Raw genomic sequence first — 27,006 nt, forward strand, 5'->3', positions numbered from 1 at the left:
ATTTAGGGCGCGTTGATGATAAGGCGCGTAAGAGGGAAAAATTCAGGCGCGTAAGGCGCGTGGGCGCGTGGTCGCGTCAATAAATGGAAGGTGCGTGGGCGCGTAAGGCGCGTCATTTAACAGACTCGAAATTTACCTTCCCCGATATGTTTCAAAAATGTTTGCTATCCAACTTTACTCCAATCTCCGGATATTTTTGGTAAAAGAAGAGCTTCTATATAAGATTTTTGTGGCCCTTAAAGGTTTTGTTTTTAAATAAGTGTGACATCGTTAGTCATCAATTTTGATTCACAAGCTTTTTCACATTGAATTGCCACGGATGTGAAGCAAGTTCGGTCAGAAAGAGGAAAAGAAAAACTTTTTTTTGCTTATATCAGCATAATATAACAATAGGCAGACACTGTCCTGATATGAAATAATGTGTCTGATATGAGACGGGGACACTTAAGTAAAAATAAAACCTTTTATTTGAAATGTATTTTCTATTTTCCACTATGAAGAGCATTCATACCAAGGTGTGGAGCACGAAGAAGGAGAGCAATACACGGAAGAAGAAATGACACAACTCTCACAAACAAAGCGGTCATTTTGGCGCTTCATCAGATGTTCTCACCCGCTGTGATCTCCACCAACAATGAGATGGAGATTTTCGAGAGAATGTTATGTGAGACGTTCAGTGATGTTGACGTCATGTTAGAAGAGAGTCTACAAAACCAAGAATCGTGAGCATCAGGAGTTAAACTAGATCTCAAAGATGATCAAGCAGCTACCGGTGATGAAAAAGGTTACTATTAATTTTTATATACGAAATTTGAAAAAAATCCGATATAAACCAGCTGGTTCCTCCAGTCTTTGGCAATCTAGTCCAACCTCAACAATGCAACAGCTTCGCGCAACGGACGCTTTTTTTTAACGCCAAAAGAAAGTGATCGAAAAATTATTAGTTTTTTGCTGTTTAAGTCGCGAAAAAGAGGATAATCATCGCAGTTTTACATCAAGAAGACTCTCGAACAGATTCTGTATTTTCTGGTGTATTTTCCATCCTAAACGTCAACAGGAAATGGAAAAAATGAACATTTTACTCCTGATTCTTTTGTTTACATTGACTGACTCGTGTACTGCTCAACAACTACAACGAAAGTACGTACAATTTACATCAAAAAGAACTTTCTACTCAGCTCCAATTACGTATTATTCAAACCATTGCTGTTCTAATAGACTGCTACTGTGCGGAGATGTCGAAATTAACCCAGGACCCGTCCTTTGCACTTCATGCAACAAGACAGTAAGAATCAACTCCAAGCGACTCGAATGTATAACATGCAAAGAACAGCTCAAATGCGCACGCGCGCACATACGTATAGAAAACTCCCGCATACCGTATCAATGGACCTGTCATACGTGCACATTGGTCATCCAACCGTTCTTCAACATTCGAAACTTTGAAGATCTGGACGCCTCTGCCGACCATATTCCTAACGATTTTGTCAGTCCATCAGTTGCTCTGCTGAACCAGCACCGTAAACATCTATCCGTAGCCGCCCATCTCAACACCCAATCTATGGCATCTACCTTTACCGAATTCGAATCATACGTCTCAGAGCACCAAATCGACATCATCAAAATGTCCTAGACCTGGTTGAAAGACAACAAGAACCTTTTATCGCACCTTGAAATAGATGGCTACGAAAAAGACTTTCGAAACCGAGATGCTAAAGATGGCGGTGGTGTCGGATACTACATCAAAACAGACATCAAACACAAAGCCCGTAAAGATATTTAATCCTTTGACACAACTATCGAACACCAGTGGATTGAATTGACTGGCAAGAACCGTCTCTCGAATGTCTTGATTGGCATTGTGTATCAGCCAAGCAGTAAACAAAATGAAAAACTTGAGTGGCTCAACAAATTCGAATCACTTGTTTCCCAAGCCGCAATTGTTCATCATGGTCCAATAATAATTACAGGTGACTTTAACATCGATTTACTTGTACCGTCACCAGCAAACGAAGCTTACCAGAACATACTGGGAACGCTCAATCTCAAACAACTTATAGCCCAACCAACACGAAATTCCAAAACTCTAATCGACCATGTTATCACAAACATTGACACCAAACTTATAGCGAGCGATGTTGTTTTATGTGACGAAATCTCAGACCACGATTCACCTTTTTGTATCCTCAAAATCAACAAACCTCGATATGAACCGCGGCACAAATACATTAGAGACGAACGAACTTTAGTACTCGCAGACTATATCAATGATTTTCAACAGTTACCATTAAACATTGTGTATGCTTTCGATAACACCTCAGACAAAGTCAATGCACTTAATAAACTTATCACGGAGTGCATCGATCGTCACGCACCTGTACGTAAGATCAAACTGACCCGTCCTTCGTCCCCATGGATGAAAGATCTTGATGTCCGAGATTTACAACGGCAGAAAAATGAACTACGGCTAAATTCGAAAAATAACCGCAACAATGAACAACTTGACCAACTAAGAAACGTGAAGAGCAACCTCGAATCGACCATCCGAGGAGCGAAAAAGAAATTTCTTAAGAACCTCCTAGCTAACAAATCCTCAGCCGAAACATGGAAAGTCATCAACAAATTACTACATCCCAGACAAAAACGCATGGACGTTGATCCAGACGAAATTAACAAGTTTTTCAACTCAACTGCCATGAGGACAACAGGAAGAAATGCAAGAGACCTCTCAAAATTGTTCATTGAAAAACTACCCGAACATCCAGACAGCTTCTATCTCCGTCCTGCTACGTACGATGAAGTTTCGTGAGCTATCCAGAAACTTAGATCAGATTGTTCCACCGGACCCGACAACATCCCTTCAAAATTCATCAAGCCAGTATCCCAATATCTCACATCACCTCTAACCGATATCATCAATAACTGTATCCAATCATCGACCTTCCCAGAAGAATGGAAAACTAGTCGAATTTGCCCAGTTCCCAAAGTCACCGACCCCCAATCCTTGACAGACTACAGACCAATCAGCATCTTGCCAATCTTGTCAAAAGTCTTTGAAAGAATTATCCTCCAACAATTAACCGAGCACATCGCAGAAAAATCGATTTACCTCGAGAGTCAGTCTGGTTTCAGAAAATCGTATTCAACTATAACCGTCCTACTCAAACTGAAAGACGATATTAAAGTTGCAATGAGCAGAAGCGAAGTAACACTATCTGTATTTGCCGATTTCTCATCAAAGGCTTTTGACACCGTTGACTATCGAACTTTAATAAAACAACTTAGCAACCTTGGCTTCTCTCGGAAAGTACTTTATTTGATTAGAGATTATCTATCAGAACGCAAACAATACGCCCAAATCGACGATAAATCATCGAGCAAATTAGACGTACAGTTTGGCGTTCCACAGGGGAGTATACTTGGCCCGATCTTGTTCAACTTGTATGTGACCACTATAAACACCAACGGTCCGAGCACATACCTGCTATATGCCGATGATACTACGCTACTCCGACACACAAAGATCCAAGAACTGCAGAGCGCCATCGAATCGATCCAAAATGAAATAGACAACATCAACCTTTGGTCTGAGCAAAACAATCTTTGTCTAAACACAAAAAAGACAAAAATGACAATCTTTTCGACCAGACAACTTGCACAACGCCATTCCCTCGCGGAACTCGTCATGGTTATCAAAAGCGCTGGACAGGATATTGAACTGGTCAAAAATTTCAAAATTCTCGGTGTTAGATTTAATGAGCATCTAGACTGGACTGAACATGTCAACCATACCCTTGTTTTGCCACGTTACGTAGCTTAAAACGATTCAAGAACACCGCATCATGGCAGCAGCGCAAGATGCTTATGGAGTCACTGGTTCTCTGACATATGGCATCGCTTTACTATCCGATGCTACAAAAGCCCAGATTGAGCGTCTTCAGAAAGTCCAGAACGCCGCCGCTGGCTTCGTGCTCAAACGTTATGCGACGTAAGTCGACCAGCGACGTAATCGATCTCGAATGGTTACCAGTTTCTGAGATGCTTAATCTAACAATCGCCAAGATTGCCCATAGCGCTCTCCACAACCCCAGCTGGCCGTCATACCTCAAACTCAATAGACAACCGGATCCAGACAGAGAGCTCCGAAATGGTAATTTGGTCGCACGTGACATTGAGGACACATCTCGTCTAACTGGCACCTTTGCACATGAGGCCGCAAAATGCTTCAACAACTTGCCTGTTGATATCAAACGAATTGACAAAAAGGAAAGCTTTGCTGATAAATGCTGGAATTTTTATTTTGATAGGGCGCTAGCCAAATCTCTAAGCTAATTCAATTCAACCTCGAGTCAAAAACTTAATCAACACAGTCGATCTAGTATCTGATACTTACGTGTAGTCTTTAGCATTTGCAGCCTAGTCTTTTTTCTAAGGTCATTTATTTTCAATCACTTGCTATATATTTGGACTTCGTGTGTTTTCTAGCCCACCAGCGATTCTAGCGTTCCCCTTTTGATATATTTATTTTATGTTAAGATTTATTTTATTCTATCTAAAACATTATTCTAGCATTTTATATTCCTAAATGAGACCGAACCTATATTCTATTTTACCGCAGCCATTCCACAATTTTGCCATCACAATATCTACAAATTCAACCGAATGATGTTAGTTTTGATGTTAAATCGGTGTTGCGCTATTACGTCTAGTCTATTCTACATTCGAATTTTCTTCTCAGTTTGATCTCCTATGAATATATTAAAATATTATTATATTAGTAGTTTTTCTCCCTAATATTTAATATTTACTATTTCATTGGATAACTAGGTTTTTGACAACCTACACAATTCGACCTATGTGACTTTTATCTATATCATCCTATCCGACGAACCTATCTTTCAGCGTCTTCTATTAGGTTGCCCATTGATTTACTATTTCAATACTATGTAGCCGACCAGCCCACTAAGCTTCCATTAATGATTTAGCTGTCCACTTCGTATCAGTTTAAATCGCAGAATTTTATATACATTTATATACATAACATATACATAAAATATTTCAACTTCTTGTAAGAAGAACCAATTTTATACTTTTGGAGATCAAGAAATTAATGATTAAAAAAAAAAAACCTCGTCCAACAGTAGGAATCAGGCCACGATCTTATCTGGTACTCGATGTAGAAATTTTCTTACGTCATGCCCTGAAGGTCAGGAAAATTTTCAACATCTGGAAGGTTTAAATTACAGAATCTCGTCAAACCGTGCAGAAGGAAAACTGAACTCCAGACCTCGTTTTCTTGGATTGTCGGATTGTCTTATTTTGGACAATTGACAAAGCTGAGAAACACAGTAGTAGGTTTATTACTGCAGACCTATTTTAACGCTCAACTTTTTTTTTTATTTTCACAGAGAAAGAATCGATTTACCGTGTAATCAATACTGTCTCACATTTTGATGGTTTTAATGAATCACTCACTACCAAACTCAATCGAATGGCAGAAATCGAAAGATCCTTCGAAATTGGTATAACATTTTTTGTCAAAGCTTTCATTTGCCTGTCAGGGGACCAGGCGGGTACTTCTGCAAGGCTTTAACTAATAGGGTTGTAAACAAAAGTGAAAGAGAACCCCATATTGGCCGTAATTATTTTATATTTGATTTGCTACCATTTATATTTTCTCGCTAGTTTCAGACCTTTTTTATAGATATCGTGTGATGAGCACGTCTTCAGCTCTCTTCTTTCTTAGACTAAACGTTTTTTTATAAGAACATCCAAAATTTTTTAAGCCTTTGGATGTTCTTATTTTTTTGACTTTTAAGCCTAACAATGTTCTTAACATGTTCTTATTTTCACCGTTTTTTGAGTATTTTAGTCTATTTTCCTAAAAAATCGGGTGTTTTAGAGTCTGCGAAGCCTTAAAATGTTCTTAACTTGTTCTTAGTATTTTGGCCGTCGAAGCCTTATGTTCTTATATAGTTTGTTCTTATTTAAAAAACGTATAGGACATATTCAAACTTATGTAAATTCTTGTGTCTTATATTTTTGTATTAATTCCATTTATGTCTGAGAAGATTTAAAGGGTACTAATCTGATTTCTTAGGGAAAATTTTCTTAGAAACCATCGCCAGATATGATTTGGGTCAGTACACTGTGGCAGTAGCCTACCCCTGGACACTCTGCTCGAAATGAAGCAAAGTCCACTTTTGTTGCTTCAGCTGTAAGTCTATCAATTCACTTTTGTTATGGTAATATTCACGTCCTTCCTTCCATTTTTTTAGAATCTTATTTTTTTTTTTTCCCATTCATTTTTATTCAGATTGGTGTGGTTGGTAAGAACCAACATTTATCATGGCAATGCATCCAAGGTTTTTTGAAATCTTATCAAAAGTTCAAAAAGAATACACAAGTAGATGTGATCTCGCCTTCAGCCTGTACTCGTCAACAAATATTTGGATACTTTGAAAACAACTCAAGGTAAGTGGAAAATATCATTTTATACCAGTACCACACTTGGCTGCTGGCATCCACTAACAAATTTATGCTCATTTTAGGGCCTTATACTATCTGTGGTTTTTTAGAGGTCTGCGATTTAGACTGTTTTCATTGACCCAGTGAGAAATCTCCCCACTGGAGAATTAGAACTAAAAAAACGTTCTCAGCACGAAAAAGTTACAAACAGTAGGAAATGTGCTCTGCACTCTTATTTCCCCGGTGGAAGAAAACTATTCAAATTTTGTATTCACTGAGTAAAGATTTCTTACTCGGGAAACAGAAACAGGATGTCATTAGGTCTTTGTTTAAAATTTTACATCTGATGAAAACGTAACGTAGTGAATGACGGTATTGTTGGTCGATGAAAAAGGATAAATTCATTACGACCAGAAGATACTACACCACAAATTAGAAATATACGCGAATTCTTCTATGTCTGAATTTGCATCAATTTGCAAATGAACCACTATTCTCTGTATTTGTATGTAGCATTTGGCACGACGGCTCTTTGATACGAGCAATCAATAAAAACAATGTCGATCGACCGCATTTTATTATTGTAAAAACGGAAATTTATGTTAATTCCTTTCAGGAAAACCAGGATAGTCACTTCAAACAATATCTTCAATAAATTTCATGATGCACCTTATCTTCTATAAAATACTGAAATAAGAGAGCGACCTTCTAAACACGAGGCCGTTATAAGTGAAAAATTAGCCAATAAAAATAAGTCACAAAAGTCACGTGATAAACTACCAATCAAATAATAAGAAAATTAAGTACATCGAAGCGAGCGAATACGGCGCGTGCCAAAAATAAAGAAAAAGTAGAAAATTATTTATAAGAAAAAATAACTGTAAAAAGTGAGGTTTTTACAATTATCATTGATGGAAAGGTTTGTCATTCTTTCATTCATTTTTTCGTTCGTTCGTTCGTTCGTTCGTTCGTTCGTTCGTTCGTTCGTTCGTTCGTTCGTTCGTTCGTTCGTTCGTTCGTTCGTTCGTTCGTTCGTTCGTTCGTTCGTTACTCTAAACTTTATGTTCTTAGAATTATGACATTTCTGTTTTTCATGCTTTAGATCAATGAAGAGCTATCTGCAAAAGGTAATAACTTTAATTATTTTTATATTAGTGAGTGGCTTTAGCTACCAGAGAGTTACATATTCATGATAGGAAGTACTGATTTCTAGGTATTCCATTTTCATTACCTATTTTCATTGGTGCATATAATTTCCCTTAAATCTATCATTAGCAAGCATCGGATTCGTCGGTCAGCAATGATTTTGGACAACTTTGAACTCATCCGAGACAAATTTTGCTTTGCCTGATTTATCGATTGTCTTTCACATTACGTATAAAATTGTTCTTGTTTTTTTAGGCTTCACAACCTTGGACAATGGGAATCGTCTCATGATACCGCACAATATAAGGTTCATTTTACAGGTATTAATGAGATTTTTTGATTCGATCTTTCATGGTTTAGATTCTGAATGCACTTATACACAATGGAACCTCGAATTAGCAGACACCTTCGGCAAAACGGACAACTTTTGGGTTTAAAACTCGGAATTAAACCTTACTAGTTACTAGCTTCGCTCGCGTTATTTGTAAAAAAAAAAAATTTCGAGCTTAATCAATTTTGCAATATTGGGTCCCCTCTCCCATTCTGAGCCCTCTACTCCATTAAGAAAGATTGTCACGTACCCTGGAAAAATTACAGTCTTGAGTCTAACTAGAACTTTTCTTTTTCACATGTGTTTTTCTTTCTACAGCTTGAGCAGGTAGAAGATATACCTTCAAACATCATTTCCAACATTCCCGTTGTTTCAACAGATGGCCTTTATCCATCATGGAAAACTTTCTTGAAAATCTGGGCCACCACAAAACTCCAGCTTACACGTGATCATATCGTAGAGTTGTGCTCACAGTACATAGAAGCGACTTTAGATCATATGACTCATAAGTTTGAATGTTTGACCACTGAAGAACGAGCGTGCAAAGAGTATCAATTGGTATACAACATGCTGAACATTTTCTATGTAAGAACTTCTAATTATCAGACATAACATCTTCTTTATCCAGCTGGCACACAACGTTATTTTTAACTTTCATTTAACGTTATATGGACGTTTTGAACGTTATTCAAACATTGAAACAACGTTGCGTGCCAGCTGGGTATGTTTCATGTTATTATTTGAGAGTATATTTTCCAGTGTAAGGTATATTGATAAGAATGTGAATTTGAAAACGCAAAATTTCCACACTTTCTTTTTGATGCATTTGTTACCATGACGTTTGACGCATGCGTACTTGAGGTAGCATCTGATTGGTTTGTTGCTGCTTTTTATACAGTCACTTGGATACCCCTTTCAGATCTAACAATGCTTTTCATAAATAGGGAAAGGTCAATCATACACCCACCTAGAGCCACTTTTACCACTTTCCGATTTCACTGATCAACGTGATACAATTTTGAGGCGCTATCAGAACCATAAAAAAGGTGGGACTTAGGGACTGGGTTTAAATTTGGGGAGAAATGTAAGAACAACAATTCCCATGAAACCATGAAACCTGCATTTTACGCTTTTTTTTTTGCACTAATTATGTTTTTATTGTTATGCCATTATAATTTTGTTTGACAATCATTTTCAGGGTTTATCTGGTCACGTGACTATATCATCAGATTGTGACAACTACATGAATTTCGCTGCTTTTTGGACGTTCTTTGGGTTACTTCAACCTAATGAACGTCATGAGTTTTCAACATGGTGGACGGAGAAGTGGAGCTCAGAAATTTACCTTCCTGAAGAATCAGAGGTAATTACATGGTTTTTTATATTTACACAGAATTTGGCTTAAAATTAAGGCTACTTTAGTTTCAATTTACAAGCCATAGTGTGCAAGGGGGTTCCAGGTCCCACCTGAAAATTCAGGTCCCACCTTATCCTAAAATTCCCACCTTCATCCCAGACTCCCAGATCCCAGCTAAAAACAAAAAAAATATTCTAATTCGAGGAACAAAACAAAATTTCTTTACAAAATTTCTAACTTGAATCAATATACAATAGGGGTATTGTTTACCGAAAGAAAATTTTTCTTAACAGAACCCGTCTTTTGCTTCGTACATTACGGTCCACAAAACATTGTTCGTCAATATACGATTATGATTGTTAAAAATAAGAGCAAAAATATTTCTTGCGTATTGTTCACATTATGTAAGTCTAGTTTTTATCATTATTTTACTGGGGTAATTATGGGGGTGGGTTTCATGGTTGGCGGAGGAGCGGAATCGGCCCTTTTTTCGGACGGAGTGGCGGAATTTGGCGAAAATTTAGACAGAATTACGGAAATTGGGTTCTCTGACGGAGACGGAAAATTAGACAATTTTAGTGCGGAAAAACGGAATTTAGCAAAAAAATTTGCGGAATTTCGGAATTGGTAAAAGATATTCAAAATTTGCGGAATTTTCGACAAAAATATTGAATTTCAAAGGAATTTTCGGTGACGAAATTTTGGTTCAATTTAAGACGGTTTGACGGAAATTGGAGAAAGATTTGGCGGAATTGCGGAATCGGTTACCCCCTGAACCCCCCCCCCAATTATTCGTATATATATAGTTCCATTTCTTACATTTTGGTGCTTCTCAAAATACCTTATTACACTAATATAACTACTCATGTTATTAACGCGAATTGCTTACCTCGTGTTAATTACAAATGTTTAAACAGAATTCGAGCCGTGGCTATTTTCGAAAACCCTGCCTTTCGCGTTAATAAATTCTCGCACTCATTTTACCCGCGTACTTTTACTTGACTAGTTATATAAGTGTAATAAGGTAAGCAAAAGTTGAAAAAATCATTCTTAAAGATATTTATTCAAACATCAAATGACCTGTAATAACATATGTCTATGGTAATAATAAAAAGAAAAGTTTAGCATGGTAAAAAATTTTACTTTAACTTTTTCCAAAACACCCAAAGTCCCACCTAAAGAAATTAACTCCCACCTTAACTTGTTTCTCCCACCTAAAACCTGGAAAACCCCAAATCCCACCTGAAAATTTTCGACCCAAATCAGCAAAACCCCCCCCCCACTATTCTGGGGGGGGGTGCACACTATGCAAGCGCACTGTCGAATGAAGTCTGGGTTCTGATTTAGGCCCTTACAACAATACGCTAAGCTTACTGTTAGGTGTTATATAAATAGAACAGCAGATGTATCCAAAAGCCTCACTTGACTGAGATATTTTCGCTCTTATAATTAAAAATAAATCTGAACTTTTCCAGGAACTTCATTCAGTCGTTAGAAATTGTTCTAGAATAACTAACCCAAACAATAGACGATACTCCTCTTAGTTATCATAATTCTTCATTTTGCTTTCATTTAACTTCAAATTTTTGCATGGGGCCCAATTTTCAGGATTTCAGATTCTATCCAAAATAATAGTTTTTGTCTATTTTGGTTATTATGTCACAATTTCTCCTCGTAGATGTGGAACTTCATTGTCAATCCTGACACTCATATTTTTCAAAGTGTCTACGATTTCATGAAAGTTACAATTTCGTTCAAGAAGGAATTTATTTGGTAAGTCATCTTCGTTGCTATTCGGTCACTCCGAAAAAAATATAAACTGATTTCGAAGAGGGTTGTCACTTTTATTATGTTATAACTAGGCAGGCCCCTATTACCAATATACTTGACTTCCTTTGAAAAGATTACTAGCTGAGGAAATATTTTGGTTTCGTCCGTTAGTCAAAACTTGATTAAAGGTCTATATTAGTTCTGATCTGCTTCGTTTACCGTCAACTCCCTTATTGTAGCAAATTAATATGTATGTGTTTTCCTGCGACATTGAAGGCTAGGTTTTGATTTGGCTATATCCTGACTGAGGACGACCTAAAACAAAGCCAGCGTGAAACAAGCCTCGTCATGCTTTCAAGCTTACGCATCTCTATGTCATTTCCTTTTTCGTTCGAATATTTTCATTTTCATTCAGCATGTTTCCGACAATCTATCTCAGGTGGGTCTATTCAGCATGTTGCTTTTTTTTTTTTTTTTTCAGAGCATAAGTTATCTAGTGACCGCGCTTATTGATAACGGAACGTCGATCATCCTCAGCGGAGCGTACGGAAGCGGTAAAGCATCTCTCTTCCGTGACGAATATCTTCACAACAAGCCTGAGGGCACCGACATTAGTGTCTTATTGATCCAGGCTAACGAGTTTTTAACGTGTGAATCTTTATGGATTGAATCAAGTGTTAGAATGGAAACATTCGGATTATTATGAACCGATCGGGAATAAGAAATTTGTTTGTTTCATCAAAGATCTGCATAACCTTCAGGTAATAGGAAATTATGAAATAGTCTCTAATTCAACAGAAACCAAGAAAATACATTTTTCCAATTAGCAACTTTAATACCCTACATATATTTGTACCACAGATATCATATTCCTTTACACACTAGATAAACTAACCGCAGGTTTCCCGTGGAAGTGGGTCCAGTTTTGAAGTCGTGGAGTCTGCCATGTTGTTTTCTATTTTACCTTGGGTTTTCGAACGTTCGAATTTTAAAACATTCGAATCACGCTGTTGACGACAAGATTTGAAAACAAGATGGCGGACTAGTCAGCTCTAAAACTGGACACGCTTATTTTTATATGAGAAGCCCGATCTAGTCAAGTAGTTAGGGATCAGTGATTTGTACTATTTCTTTCCAGCATCACCCGGAGCCAGTGTTATATCTATTACAACAACTCATCAAACATAATAGCGCATACAACCCATACCGTAAACAAACACAATCGCTAGGAGAAATCACCTTCGTCTTGACAACAACACAAGAAAATGATTACCTTCGAGATATGGTGAACTTTATACCGGTCATCAAATGTAAACGTCAATCTAAAAAAAAAAAGATGTAAAGCAAAAGTGAGGCTAAAGAATTTCGAAAAATAAAAACAAAAATTAAGAACAAGGGTGAGCCTGAAATTGCTGAATCTCAAAGAATTTGAGGGTTTATAAGGAATTAAAAACTGGGTAAAAAGCCGAAAATTTTGCCCTTAAAATATAAATAGGGCATGAACAATTTCAGGCTCAAAAATTATAACAGTCGAGCTTCAACAAAATGTTCCTAGTCCTTATACTTAGTTTATTTGCTACACTACAAGCGAAGCATTCCATTGCAGCCACATGAAAGCTTATCAATTTAACCTTAGCTTAAGCCATTCGAATCAAAATCCAATCCGTAAAATGCAGATTTATAAATGCGTCATGATTTTGTCACGCAAAACAAAATCATGACGCAATTATAAATCTGCATTTTACGGATTGGATTTTGATTCGAAGCCTTTAGTCTAGCATTCATACGTTTTCGTTGCGATTGTGCCACCCAGTATATGTATTGATACATGACAATGTTAGCTGTCGAGGGTAAGATGAAATTAACGGTAAACCCAATAATTTCTAAAGTATTGTCCATTTCAAGTAAATAGATTTGTTTTAGCGGTCTCTTGAGAATTTGAAAATAGTAAGCGAAGGTTGTCACGGTGATGAAAACAATGTAACTTAACCCACCAATCAGATTGCGTCTTTTTAATGGATGAAACAGATCACGGATGACGATAAAACGTTCGATTGTCATCAACAGTAAAATGTAAACCGACAACGTTGTAGCACCGTACCAAATTGCTAATTGTGCCACCATCATAACGGGCGGTAAAAAATACACTTCGTCGAAATTTGTCAAGGAAATTACAGCTTCGAATGGTTCCAAACCAATGCAAACTAATAAATCTGCAAACGCCCGTGCTATTATCAATCGAGAGACAGTTTTCGTAAAAATCCTCAAAGGGAAAAGAGTTATTCCCCATTGTGGTTTTAATGTATCTTGCGATGTCGTGCCGATACTTGAGTTTGAAAGGCGAGTTTCAAGATATAAGACAAATAATGTGTATTGATTTTCAATCTGTGGCTCCAGTAGCAGTTTCAGCCCGATCTTCCAGTGTACAAGTCTCTGCTAAGAAATATTCAATCAAACTACAATTTAGAATTTGATACGTGTTGTTGTTGATGTTGATAAGTGTTGCCCTCGATGAAATTGAAAATGAAAAAAAATGTTTAAGAGGTGAAAAGATTCAATATTGTTCTTATTTTTTTAGTCCCTAAACTAATTCTTCTTATATATTTGCACACAAAAAGAGTCCAAAATTAAATTAACATTTTCCCTTCGATTTGTTTGTATTGCCATATGTATTTCATTAATAAATCCTTGTTCAATTCTCTTATCTCTCGAAAGTGAAGAGTTTCTATAGAGTAGACCGTCAGACCGTCCGATAAAATATAAACGGTTTTCTATATGGTCTAACGGTCTACAGTATGGTCTTCACTTTCGTGCTCAGGCTCTAATAGTTGGAGAAGAAATTCAAGGAAATCCATGAATCAATTTCTCTAACCCTTTATATGGTCATATTAGCACACTCGTCATAGACTAATAAATTAAGCTGTTTTCCCACATGATAATTCGACGTAAAGAAAGCATACGGTGTGATTTAACCAGATCCTTGAATTAAAAATACAGACAGGCAATGTATCAAATCTGTTTGTAAACCAAGGTTGCTTGCATTTTGTGGTTTTGAGCCGGGGTCGGAGACCTTTTTCATATCACTGGTATGGGCAAATTTCAGAAAAATACTTAGACAGTTAGACAGTTAAACAGTTAGAAACACGATAGAAGATAGGAAAGTAGAAAATAGGGGGGGGGATAAGAGAAGATGCATCCTGGTGGATGATATCGTTTGCCAACCCATCCAATGATGAAGTCTGTTCTGAATCCTGAAGATCAGGGAAAATTTCAACGCTTGAAAGTTTTGGAAGACGGGATTTCGCCGTGACAGGCCTAACCTGCGGTTTTCTTTGTGGGGTTTTTAGTAAACCCTGAATTCTACCATGATTCTACACGAGCAGGTCTATTTATATGCCAAGAAACATTCAAAAACCTCTGTATTTTCCGTCAATCCTTCATAGATCGTTTCCATCACAATTGAATTGCAAAACGTTATGAAAACAATGTACCTGAGAACACCGCAACGTTTCCATTATGTGTTAACCATGCGCACGCTCAAACGTCTGTTCACGTAAGTCTATAAACTAATTCAATATAGAGTATGTTACATTTATTGAGGTTAAAAGCTCGAATGGCTATAGGAAAACCTTCCAATTATTCCAGAAGAGAAAAAGTTACGTCTCGAGGAAGAGGCGATTTTTTATACGAACGATATAATAAGAACCTGAACTTTGCAATTCTAGCTTCAGATTTTTGGAATTACTAAGTAAATACATGTTTCCACAGATTAAAAGGGACTGTTATAATATATGTAGAATTTGAAAACTTTTCAAATCCAATCGAAATTGAATCTGTGCCATTTTCTTTTTGATTCTTATAGAGAGCGTCTAATACACACTGTTGGAAATTTATTCATCTTTTACAGGCAACTTTGCCGTTCCCTGCCATCTGATGCGGCACCACGTGATATTTTAAACACATGGTATTATGAACTTCACTGGACATATCATTACGTATTGATTGATGACGTCGACAAAGAAAGGTGGCGTCACACTTTTAAAACCATCGCTAAGAAGGAGCTAAGGAACAGGTAAGCATATTTTTTTGGAAAAATTGTTAAGGATATTGTAAAGGGTATGATTTCTTTATGATTATACAACCTCGCGACTGGAATTGTACGACGCAGAGATTTTTTTTGATTCAGTGTTTTGATTACCACAAATAAGTCTTTGTGCCAGCAAATGAAATATGTTCGCCAGAGCAAAGTAGGACCTGAAATCGGTTTTTGTGCATTGTCCCCAAGACCTTCTGTGGCGAGATACACCACTTTTTGGTATTAGCCTCCGTCTCGGAAGAGGACTGGGCCCGAATTTGCGGACGTTTTCACAGTTTCACTTTCGTTTTCGGCTATACGACAGCGTTTTCAAGCAGAAAGCAGAGGAAATCTGTGAAATTATGGCAGGGAATGCTAACCTATTTTTCCAGTGTTTCTCAAGATTGGAGCAAGATTATTGTTCTAGAAAGTTCATAAAGGCCTAATAGTTTCAGATTAGTATGATTTCATCAGAAAAAACATTTACACCAAAGCTCCTTATTGATATGTGAAGGCTACCAAAAATAGCAATGTCCTCCATCAGAACAACTTTAACATAAGGGACAAGGACAGTCAAGAAGTCTACTTTGTTGAAAATTTGCACAAAATACTTAGAGAAAATGGTACTATGGAAGCCCATTCTATACTCCTAAATGATAGTTGAAAGATCAGCAGTTGAGAGGGTTGATTAAAATAGAACTATAAAAGTATACATATGTATTTGTCCAGAAAGAACTGGCATGTTGTTTGCTTTGTTTTGGTGTTTAAAAATATGTACTTATCAGTCCTAAAAAAATACAATTTATTCGAATATAATGAGGGCAATGAGTCTGGTTAAATGTTACTATATTTACAAGAAAGGATTACTGAAAAAAATACTACTGTATGTACTGCTGATGAACTAAACTCAAAAACTTTACCATAAATTTACATTACGACAATTTAAAAATCTATCTTTAATAGCAACAAAGAAAAAAACATGGCTCAAAGTTTTAAAAACAGAGCTAGTCAGAGCTTCAATTCAGTAGGTATAGAGCTTTCAAAATTTGAAAACAGACACTGCATTGGTTACTAAGACATACTATCCACACGGTTTTTTTCGATTCATGAAAAAAATAAAGTATTTATCAAAAAAAGGTTCTCTTTTTTTTTGGTAATCAATTCCAACAAACAACAATCAATATAACAGTTTTTTGAAAACCATCCCACATTGTAAACATTATCAACCAACTAAACCCACACCGCCAAAATTGTAAAAATAAGTCAATATAATTTCCATCAACAATTTCTCGTAAAATGTTTTTTTTCCAACATTCTGATACCAATCATGGCTGGAGGCATCATGTGTAGAGTGACTGCATGGCATTTCATTGCTTTTAATGATCAGGATACCAAACATCAACCAAACAAAACTGACGCCAAGCCAAATCTGTCGATTAAAAATTTCCATGAAAATTATAATTGAAACTTATCTCATAAAATGCTTTTTTCAACATTCTGGAGGTGTTCAAAGTTAGAGGTATCATATGTAGAGCCAAGCAATACATGAAAAGTCATTTACTATCCCATTTGCCATGAGATATATGAGTCAACAAATCAAACAAAAACCAACAAATCATGTCTCTTCACTTTCATGTCACATCGTGTTTGTATGGGGTATCAGAAAGCCAATCCACAAAAAGAGCCATCTTCCTTTATTATGGAGTGTTCCAAAACTATTGGTAGGTTGTTTGGAAGTAAAGAAACCCACACAGTTTGTTTTATTTTGAAGATTTAACTTGAAAACAAACTGCATCTTTCCAGCAAAAACTCATGTTTCAACCTGCTACATGACATTGGTCAGTCGGGTCTGCTACTAACATGTAATAGTTTTATTATAGCCGAGCTTGAGAATCCGTAGGCAGAACCTGTAACATGTATTATGTGTATAATTATGTCAGTCGACTTGAATCACGATACATTACTTACATTTCACTGGATGCATTTTCGCTGTGAAATTATCCGCAAAATTTTCTGACCGCGTTCTGAGACGGAGGCTAATACCGTATTACTTCGAATAAACGCCCTTCTTCTTTCAAAGGCACCCTCGAATAAACGCCCCCCTCAAATAAACGCCCCCTTCGAATTAACGCACCCTTTAGGGGAGGGGCGTTTATTAGAAACTTGTGACTTTAATATTTCAATACCAGTGTTGATTGGGTTTGAAAAGGAAGATCTTAGTCATTCTTGTAACCAGAGCAGTTTTCGATGCAATTTTTGTTGTTGAACCAAAAAAATTTTGCACTTAAATCCTGATAAAGAACTAAAACAAAGGGTATATTTGCTCTAAATATTCGACTCTAGACTAAACTAATTTAATAAACGCCCCCTTCTTTAGTCGTCCCCCTGGAATAAACGGCCCTCCTAAAATCGAAAAAAATAAATAAACGCAAAGTAAAACGGTATTTTTGACACATCAATGTTTTTGTAGTTTCTTTGCTAACTCATTAAATCAATTTTATAAAGAGCTTCGCAATATGTATCATCCACCTGAATTATGATTGATGTTCCATAAAAAACCAGGAATGTTTGATAATCAGAAACCTGTTACTTTCTGTACACTTTAGCAGAAATTGCACCTATCTTCAGGTTAATTGAAAAATCTGAGGTTTGAGATCTTTAGCCTGCTAATTCCTTTTATACGGCTCTTAGTGAAATTTTCAACTATTTTACAAAACTTTTCAACGCTCCGTGTAACTGTGTAACTGTGTATAAGAATTCTTTTTTTTTTGAATATTCCAAATTACCATAATAAACTTTGGAAAATAGTTGGACCAAAATATTTGAATGGCCGAAAATCTCAAATTATCTGGTTATGGTTGAATGGTTTCCATTTAGCACAATATGTCTGACCTTTAGATGGAGATTTTGGAAGATGAGGTTCCGATTCTATCGAACATCGTGGTGGATAAGGAAACACAAACGGTCGTTTGCTGGGAAAACCAAGAATCACCAATGAACAACAAGTTCTCTATTCAACAAGTAAGCTCTTGTTGAATTTATTGTAATTTTCACACCCCTGTGTCACACCCCCAATCACTGGAAAATTTTGTCTCCGTTGGGAAAAATACCCTCAACTGGGAAATTGACTTTTATCTTATCACCATTCGAAATTCAATGTTAAAAAATTGCGACCCAAAACCATCCCCACAGGCTTTTTAAGCCAGATAAGATTTCGATAGAATTTTTTGTCCCTGCTATGGGAAAAAGTTCCGCCGAGGCCGTGAGAGAAGGGGTGTTAAAACTTAAGGAAGAAGTAAAGTAATTAAGTAATTCTTAAAGAACTGAATATGTGAAATTTGGCCAAAATCGTCAGGTGTTACTTCCTTCTCCAGGGGACTTTTGAATCGCCTTTTGAATCCATTGTTATCTTCTTTTTGGACCTACCTCCGGGTACCCCGGTGGAGGTCCTATAAATTAACCTGTGTCTGTCCGTTCGTCCGTCTGTTTATTGGCTCATTAGTTTTTTCTGATTTTTGGCTCAAAAATGGCAATGCCTGAAATGTGACGGAGCCTGATTTTCGAAAAAAAATATATTTGGGCAAATTTGGGCTAAAAACTGTCTAAAAATAGGGTATTTTCGACTTTGTGCAAAATCCTGTCATTACTTTTTTCTGATTTTTTGTACAAAGATGGAGGGCAAGATTCTTTAAAGAATGGCTGAAGTGGTTTTTCTCGGAAAATTCTTATTCGCCTTAAAAAACGGAATTTTTGTATTTTGGGGAAATTCCCTTTAACCAAATAAGAAAATATAGCTTTTCTCAATGTTGACTCATTATTTTTTTCTGATTTTTTGCACAATGATGCAAAATGGCTAAAATGTGACGGAGCCCGATTTTCGAAAAATATATATATTTGGGCAAATTTGGGCCAAAAACTGCCTAACAATAGGGTTTTTTGGACTTTGTGCAAAATCCTGTCATTACTTTTTTCAGATTTTTTGTACAAAGATGGAGGGCAAGATTCTCTAAAGAATGACCTAAGTCGTTTTTCCCGGAAAATTCTTAATCGCCTTAAAAGACGAATTTTCGTATTTTGGGGAAATTCCCTTTAACCAAATAAGAAAATATAGCTTTTCTCAATGTTGACTCATAATTTTTTTCTGATTTTTTGCACAATGATGCAAAATGGCAATGCCCAAAATGTGACGGTGCCAGATTTTTAAGGAAATTTTTTTTGGGCAAATTTGGGCCAAAAACTGCTTAAAAATAGGATTTTTTGGGCCTGAAGGGTTTAAGTGATTTTCGTATTTTGGGAAATTCCTTTTTACCATTTTACATTATTCAACACACAAGCTTTATTTTTCCATTCTGAATTTTTGTACAATTATTGTCACTTTTTTCTTATTTTCATCTGATGTTAATCATTAGGTAGGTCCATTCAGCATGTTGCTTGATATCATTATTTCAATTTTTCAATTTAGCTTCAAACTTACTTGAAGAACCATTTGATGGAATTCAACAAAGATAACCCAAAGTTAAAGATCTATTTCTTTGAGGTATTGTATTTTTAACTACTTTAAGGGCAGAAACTTTTTTTCGCGATTTTGATCAGCCTTTTTCGCGAAAATTTCTGCCAGGTCAGGCCAGGTAAGAATTTAAACCTGAAAAACGCGAAAGTTTTCTTTTGCGAAAAATTTCTTCTTACTCAGTTTTGCACTATTTGCTAAATTTTTGCGTGTTTTATGAGTTTTTGTTACCAAAAAAGGTAAATTTTATATGAATTCGCGAAAGTTCTATCTGTGAGATTTCGGCTAAAACTATAATTCGCAAAACTTAATTCGCTAAATTTCACGACTTTTTGACTTCGCGAAACTTTCTGCCCGCGAATCTTTCTGCCCTTAAAGTAATTATATGTTGACTTCTCCAATCTGTTCGGTGAAGCAATTATTCGTTAGCACTGCATTCCGACAAGCAGTGAACGGACAAGCAGTATAAAGAAAAGTGCCCATCATATTATTCTCCCAGAATCATTAAGATTTCTTGTTGTATTTCCCGAGGGGTTATAAGGGGGGTAAACCACTCAAAAATTTCTCGTAGACATCTTCAAAAAGTCAAAAAATCAAATAAAAATAACAACCATCATACATTTTTTGAGTTGTTTGCCCCTCGGTATTTTTGAGGTAATTATTTTTGATTTTTAATGGTTTCTGTTTTTTTTTTGCAATCTGACCACGAAAATTGCTAGACATTAATCAGTCGCACAAACCATTGTGAAGCCTATAAGAATGGTTTCGTAAGGGCCTCTCCGATGAGTTCAGAGGATGTCCTTGTACAATCATGAATGACAGAGGCTCCTTGACACTTTTCAATGGAATATATTTTTATTCTATATTCTTAGGACCGTGCTCGCATCATGTACCGTCTTCTACAAATTTTACAATCCAACTTCTCTAACGGCCACGCCCTTCTCATTATGGAAGGATCACCTGATATCCCGCCCATGTTATTCCGATTATTATCGGATATCCTTCAGATTGAATTATTCACCGTTAACACATTATCAGTAGCTAATGATCGGGTTTACGATATGGAAATGTTTAAATCCGATTTGGTATCTTGTCTCATTAAAGCTGGGATTAAGGTAAGAATGTTCTTGTAGTGGAATAACTAAACAAAAAGTCCTACAATCATGGTCGTAATATTTGAGAAAAAAGGGAAATCCCCCGGGAAATTTTGAAACCACAATCGATTTGTAAGTGCTCTAAAGTAGGTTTGAAGGGTAGAGTTTTAACTCTGAGTTTTAACACTAGACTTAAGACCTGAGGATCCAAAAGTTCAAAAATAGTCCAACAAGGCTCAGAATATAGCCTGGAAGTCTGCCAACCCCTCCCAAATTGAAATATTCGATCAAGATAAAGAAATAGCCCAAAATCGACTTTCTCGCCAGAACTTTAAAACTTGAAAAACGTTAAAATAACCGGAATTCTCATTCTATTTTGACCATGATTGTAGAATTACCCAAGTTCTGATTATACTCCATTTATATAATTTTCTGACTGGGATTACCTACCTACCCAAGTCTAAGTTAATTAAAATTGTATTTTCTTGCAAACCTTTAGTCTCACTGCTCAACGAAAACCAATAACCAAAATATCGTCCCCGGTCATAGCTTTACTTCTCTTGATTTTGACTCAAGGTGATGGTTTTGCCCCCTCGTCCCATCATATGTTTGATATCTTGTTCCTTCGGACACGTCTGCTGCTTCGGACACGATTAGTCTTTTGGACGTATTGTCCGGGGTTCTTACTCCGTGTTCTCCGGATACACGAAGTTTAGTTTCGGTATTTTGAAGTCGTGTTAGGTTCGCTTCAAGTAAAATTCCCTTTCCAGGTTCCGGGGATCGGTTTTCGGGGCCAATCCTTCTGGGTGAGTTGCTTCCGTATTCATTCATGGCCTGCGTATCCCGGACTTCCGCATTCTCAGGATCTCTGTTTCCTGTTGTCTGGGTCAGAGTGTTATTGGAGTGGGCCGGCTCAATAAATAACTTCGAGAATGCTTCAATGACACTATTGTTGTCTGCTTCAGATACTTCGAGCTTTTCTGCACCCTCGAAAAATCCATCGGTCATTGAATTCCGGATGTCCGTCGGTCAAGAGTAGCATGAAGTCCTCATGTCTTTCGATAGCGGTTAGTTTCTCTTGCTGCAAGGTATCTTTCAGAAATCGCAGCTTTGTTCGACTTCCCCGCGACGCGACATGGGTTTCTATTTCTTGAATCATTTTCCCGATGGAATATTTTTTCCCGTTTCTCTTGCGCTTCGCTTGGGAGATTTGACGCTCGATACTAGAGGCCATAATAGTGGATATGAGGATATTCTTGACGATATTCTAATGTCTCGGTAACGATTTGGATTGGTTCAGTATGATTTGTATGGGGCTCTGTGCGACCCTTGCGTATGTTGGATAGGTAAACGTTGTATCAAGTTATGGTGTGATCTGCGATCAGGTTTGATTTTTAGTATGTCGATGTTTGTTAAGGCCCCTGGGCGGTGATGCACACGTGGGCTGGTGGCGGGCGACGATGGTTGCAGTATTTGCGGAATAGGAGGCGCGGTTGGGAATGAGGACGGTGTTTGTAGTGGGCGGGAGGGTGGTTTAAGACAGTTATTCAAACTGATCCGAGGTGGAAACCAGGCCCAATAGTGGTCGGATAGCTCCGTCCGGCTCAGGTCAAACGGTTCAAACGGTCAGACGTTAGGACGTTATTCAAGCTGGTCAGACGCAGAAACTAGGCCAAATGGCGATCGGATAACTCCGTCCGGTTCAGGTCAAACGGTTCAAACGGTCAGACGTTAGGACGTTATTCAAACTGGTCAGAAGCAGAAACCAGGCCAAATGGCGATTGGATAACTCCGTGCGGGTCAGGTCAGACAGTCCAAACGGTCAGACGTTACTCAAACTGGTCAGAAGCGGAAACCAGGCCAGATAGCGGTCGGATAGCTCCGTCTGGATCAGGTCAAACGGTTCAAATGGTCAGACGTTAATAAGAGCCAGACAGGACAGAGACTGAAACGGTTTATCAACAGACGGGCCAAACGTTTTCACAAAACAGAAACCAGGTCCCAGTATTCAATGACCCACACCAGAGTTTCCCGTTCCACTCATTCTTCACCAAACTCCAGTGTTGCTTTAGTGCCCTTCTTGATGTCCTCCTCATCTCTTGAGTTCTTGACAGGAAACTACAACTATAAAAGTAACCACAACCATAAATTAAAAAAAAAAACAATTTTTTCTTCTTCAATTTCTTCTTCTTTAAAATGCTTCTGATGAGTTATTGTTAAATGGACTTCGTCCTAGGAGGTCAGTGAATTATGGACAATATCAATAGCTATGTTTATTGTATAATATCTTCTCTATCTATGTAGTCGATAAATTAGTAACAATTCATAATCTCATAGATGAATATAATCGATAGTAAAGTATCTCTGTAAAGTAACTCTGTAAAGTATCTCTGTAAAGTATCAATCAATTCGGTTTGTAGTAAAACTCAGTGAAGTATCAGTCAAAGTATTTACTTTGTATAATGTGACATCTCATAAGTCAGCCTTTTCCTTTACATACATGTCCTCTCTCTATTGATGTAAATCATAACTCATCCTGACGAGCAGAATGATCTCTAAAAAATCTACAAATTATATTCTCTAGGGTCATTATGTATAAAACTGCGTAACAATAGAAAAGCTACACTTATAATTTCACGGGAATTACGTCATTCCCCAAGTGGATCAACGAAATTGACCAATTAAGAATTTATTGGGAGCTAAGTTGCGTAACACGAGCTTTTCATTGAAAGGTGAACAAAAGATATTTTCCACTTTTTCATTTACCATTTACCATTGCGTATGTTTAGTAAAAAAACATTGACGACACTTAAATTTCCCATCTCGTTATTGGTTTTAGTAATTAAAAAAAGCCTTCCGCTATCAACAAAATTAATTCTAAAGAAGCTCTTTTCGTTGGCTCCAATATAGAATGCTAGATGGCTAAATTAGACATAGTCGAAGTAAGCAAAAAGTAATGGAAGGGGCAAATTTTAGTTTATACTTATTGTTATTGCCTGTAATAGTTATCGTATAAACAACTCGAATCAAATTTACCATAAGCATTCATCACCATTTTGCGACTCTTGTTTCAGTAAAAATTCTACGATTTTCTTTTTAGATTCGTTGACTTTTACACTGTTAAAACAAAAGAAATTGAAGAACAAAAAGAGACGATACGAAACACTTTGCGGACGGTCTAGGAGTCATCTTCAATTGGTCTCTCATTGGTTAAAAAATTGCACCATGAGAAACGTGTCATCACTCAAAAGCAGCAGGTAATGAGAAATCAAATTCATAGCAAAACTCATTTTCAAAGCATCTGGTTGTGATTGGGCTTTGCCTTTTAATATCCATACAAGGGGTAAACGAACCTTTTTAAGCCAAAAAAAAAATTCTTGAAAATGTGTGAATACCTACTGGAAAAATTATTTTTGTACCTTAAAGTGACGAACTAAGACTAGTCCTTGGAAATTTGAGAATTACACTTTACCCCCTTGGAAAAACGAAAATCTTTAGACACCCTGGAAATTCTTCTCGAATTAACCCCGCTGGAAATGTTCATCCACCCCTCCTTTAGGGATATCAAATCGAATGGGCCAATGGAAAATGTTTTTTGATGCAGATCATTACACAGAATGCACAGAATGAATGAATGAATGGATTATCATTTAAATTAACGTTCATCTAATGTCCAAATAACGTCGTATAAAAAACGGTACTGTTTTCTTCATTATTTGAAGTTGACTTTCCTTAAAGGTGCGGGCTTACGTAGCCTTAAAGCCAAATCTTCACCATAAAAACCGCGTCGCCTTTTTGCCCAAAAATGAAAGTGACTGAGATCTAACGTTTATGTTTATGATAGACTTTTGGTTTGGCGCCATTATTTTGCTTTAGTCGTGATTAACAGCTTATTCAATATACATCCCAAATCAAAGAGATTAGAGTAAAAAAAAAAAGAGATTAGAGTGATCAGCCAACTTTAACAGATTCTCAAACAGGCATTGCCTTTAGAGTGAGTACTTGCTAGCGCAGAGTAATCATAATCTGATCGGAAATTATTTCAGCTTTGATATTATTGTCATTTTTCTTTTTTCATAAGATCGTGCGATCACAGAAGAACACACAAGACTGGTGAAAAAGACCAAAAGTAAACGGGATAAATTGAAAAAGGTATCAATAATTTGATGTTTCATTCTGTTTGACGAAATGTCCTCTCTATAATCTGTTACGGGTGCTATGAAGAAGATTATTATTCTGTTAAATTCCCGGGGGGGGGGGCACTCAAGGTAAATGACCTACCAGACGTTCGGCCCTTAAGGGTAGGTTTTTCATAGTTCAGCTAGTGCACTGTAAGGGTAGGAAATTACAAAACTGCACTGAACTGCACTGTAAGGGTAGGAAATTGTGATAAAAGGCCAATTTTTTGGTAAAATTGGCACAAAATTGGTCAATTTTGGAGGAAAAATTCCACATTTTCTTGGAAAATTGCAAAAATTTTGCGAGAAATTTTGAAAAAGTGCACTGTAAGGGTATGATTTTTCATGGAAATTCACTGCACTGTAAGGGTCCGATTTTACAAGCCAAATTTTGGGCCGAACGTATGGTCGTTTTCAGATCGAGTGCCCCCCCCCCCGGGGTTAAATTCTGAATGCTGATATTGATAGGTGACAGAGATTTCGTAGGGTATATTCTATAATCATTTTTATGGTGAAGATTTGGCTTTAAGGCTACGTAATTCGCTCTATGCAAAAAGTGGACACTGAAATTGAAGACCTTTTGGCTGCTATCATTATTGTCGGTGAGTCTAATTTTTTGACGTTACGTAATTTTTTTATAAGCAACCAGTTTGGTAAGCCTCGAGCCCTGAAACCAGCCAGTTTCTTTTGACTGTACGATCTTCAAAAGTACGATCTTCCTTAGATAGCCTAACCATGACAAACGGTAGCCCTTAACCAAATAAGCATAAATGTAAGGGTGGTCAAAGCAATTTGTTCAGAAAATTGGGCTAGAATACGAAGCAACCTTATAGCCCTGAGCCAAAAATTAGTGTTGCTTCATAAAAAACATTGTGTAGGGCCTCAGTCGAAACGATGTGTTGAATAAGATTCTAGGGAATATCTTTTTTCTTTTTTCAATTAAAAGCCTGAACTGTCAAATTTTTTATTGAAGTTTTTTTTTCCTGTGGTTGTATTACACAAAGACATACTCAAATTAACCCCATCCCCTAGGACCATGGAGTGCGTTCCTATGTTGAAGTTTGAATATTTGTGTTTTCCTGTAATTGCAGTCAAATCTCCATCGGCTGACTTGACATGGAATAGAGGCTAATATTGAAAGGTACTTTTTCTGATTTTCCAGACTTCGTACTAGACGCTAGAAGTTGAAAGTTTTAAAAACTATAATCAGGAGCAAATAATTCAACAAGTTATCTTCTTAATTTTCATTTTCAATTTTGATCTTTCTCGACTTTCTTCTATTTGATAGTATTTCGCTCCTAAATATCTTTTCAAAAGTAAAAACCACTAATTCGTATTCTGTCAAAAGTTTTTTGTCTCCGCTTCAGATTATATTTAGGAATCCACCCGCTTTTGCATACCAGAGTCAGGTCCCTATTTCACAAATACCGAAATAAGTAGACATGTAATTAACACGAATTAAGAAATGTCCCCTTTAATCAAAACGAGCCGTAGTGTCCTTGATAAGGCAAATAAAATTCGTGTTCATTTTTTGCATGTTCATTTTTGTGTCTACTTATTTTCGTGTAATATAAGGTAGTTACGAAACTTCTTGAATCAATGCCATTCATATCTTGGTGACTTGATTATACTCTTTCCTTGTAGATTTAAAGAAGATCTTTCCGGCTTTGACGATGTCGAACTTCCAGATGCCACACTACAAGTGTTTCGTCCTTACGTTAACAAACCACATTTTGCGCCTGGTTACCTGTCTACAAGAACTGGCAACACAGCTATTGGTTCTCTGGTTCTCTACGTCAGAGGAGCTGTCAGGTAAGGCCACGTGTCATTCGCGAGTTAATAGCGAGGTTAAGCAAGTGTTTATTTTGACCGTAAAGTGCGATATCGTAGGCCTGTATACATAAGATTTCACTTTGTTTTGGCAAGTTTATGTCCAGGCCTACGGTATTGCACTCTACGGTCAAAATAAACCCGTGCTTAACCTCGCTAATGTCAGGTACGTTTTCTGCGGTAGAAACGGTTAGCTTTTGATTTTTCTGATTCCTGACTGACTGAAGACGACGGAAAATTAGCCCCTTTT

At 36.9% G+C, this 27,006-nt stretch overlaps 2 long non-coding RNA genes across 2 annotated transcripts; both read left to right on the forward strand.

Moving 5' to 3' along the window:
- The first annotated feature begins 11,047 nt into the window (after positions 1-11,047).
- On the forward strand, positions 11,048-12,376 carry LOC136803404 (uncharacterized). Its single transcript, XR_010846144.1, has 3 exons — positions 11,048-11,075; positions 11,554-11,833; positions 12,211-12,376. It is a non-coding gene; the product is annotated as an uncharacterized lncRNA (long non-coding RNA).
- A 13,101-nt stretch (positions 12,377-25,477) lies between these two features.
- LOC136803577 (uncharacterized) lies at positions 25,478-26,735 on the forward strand. Its single transcript, XR_010846156.1, has 3 exons — positions 25,478-25,528; positions 26,018-26,067; positions 26,571-26,735. It is a non-coding gene; the product is annotated as an uncharacterized lncRNA (long non-coding RNA).
- The last annotated feature ends 271 nt before the right edge of the window (positions 26,736-27,006 follow it).

Source organism: Clytia hemisphaerica, unplaced genomic scaffold (assembly GCF_902728285.1).
Source record: "Clytia hemisphaerica strain Z4C2 unplaced genomic scaffold, Clytia hemisphaerica genome assembly, whole genome shotgun sequence".
Taxonomy (NCBI): domain Eukaryota; kingdom Metazoa; phylum Cnidaria; class Hydrozoa; order Leptothecata; family Clytiidae; genus Clytia; species Clytia hemisphaerica.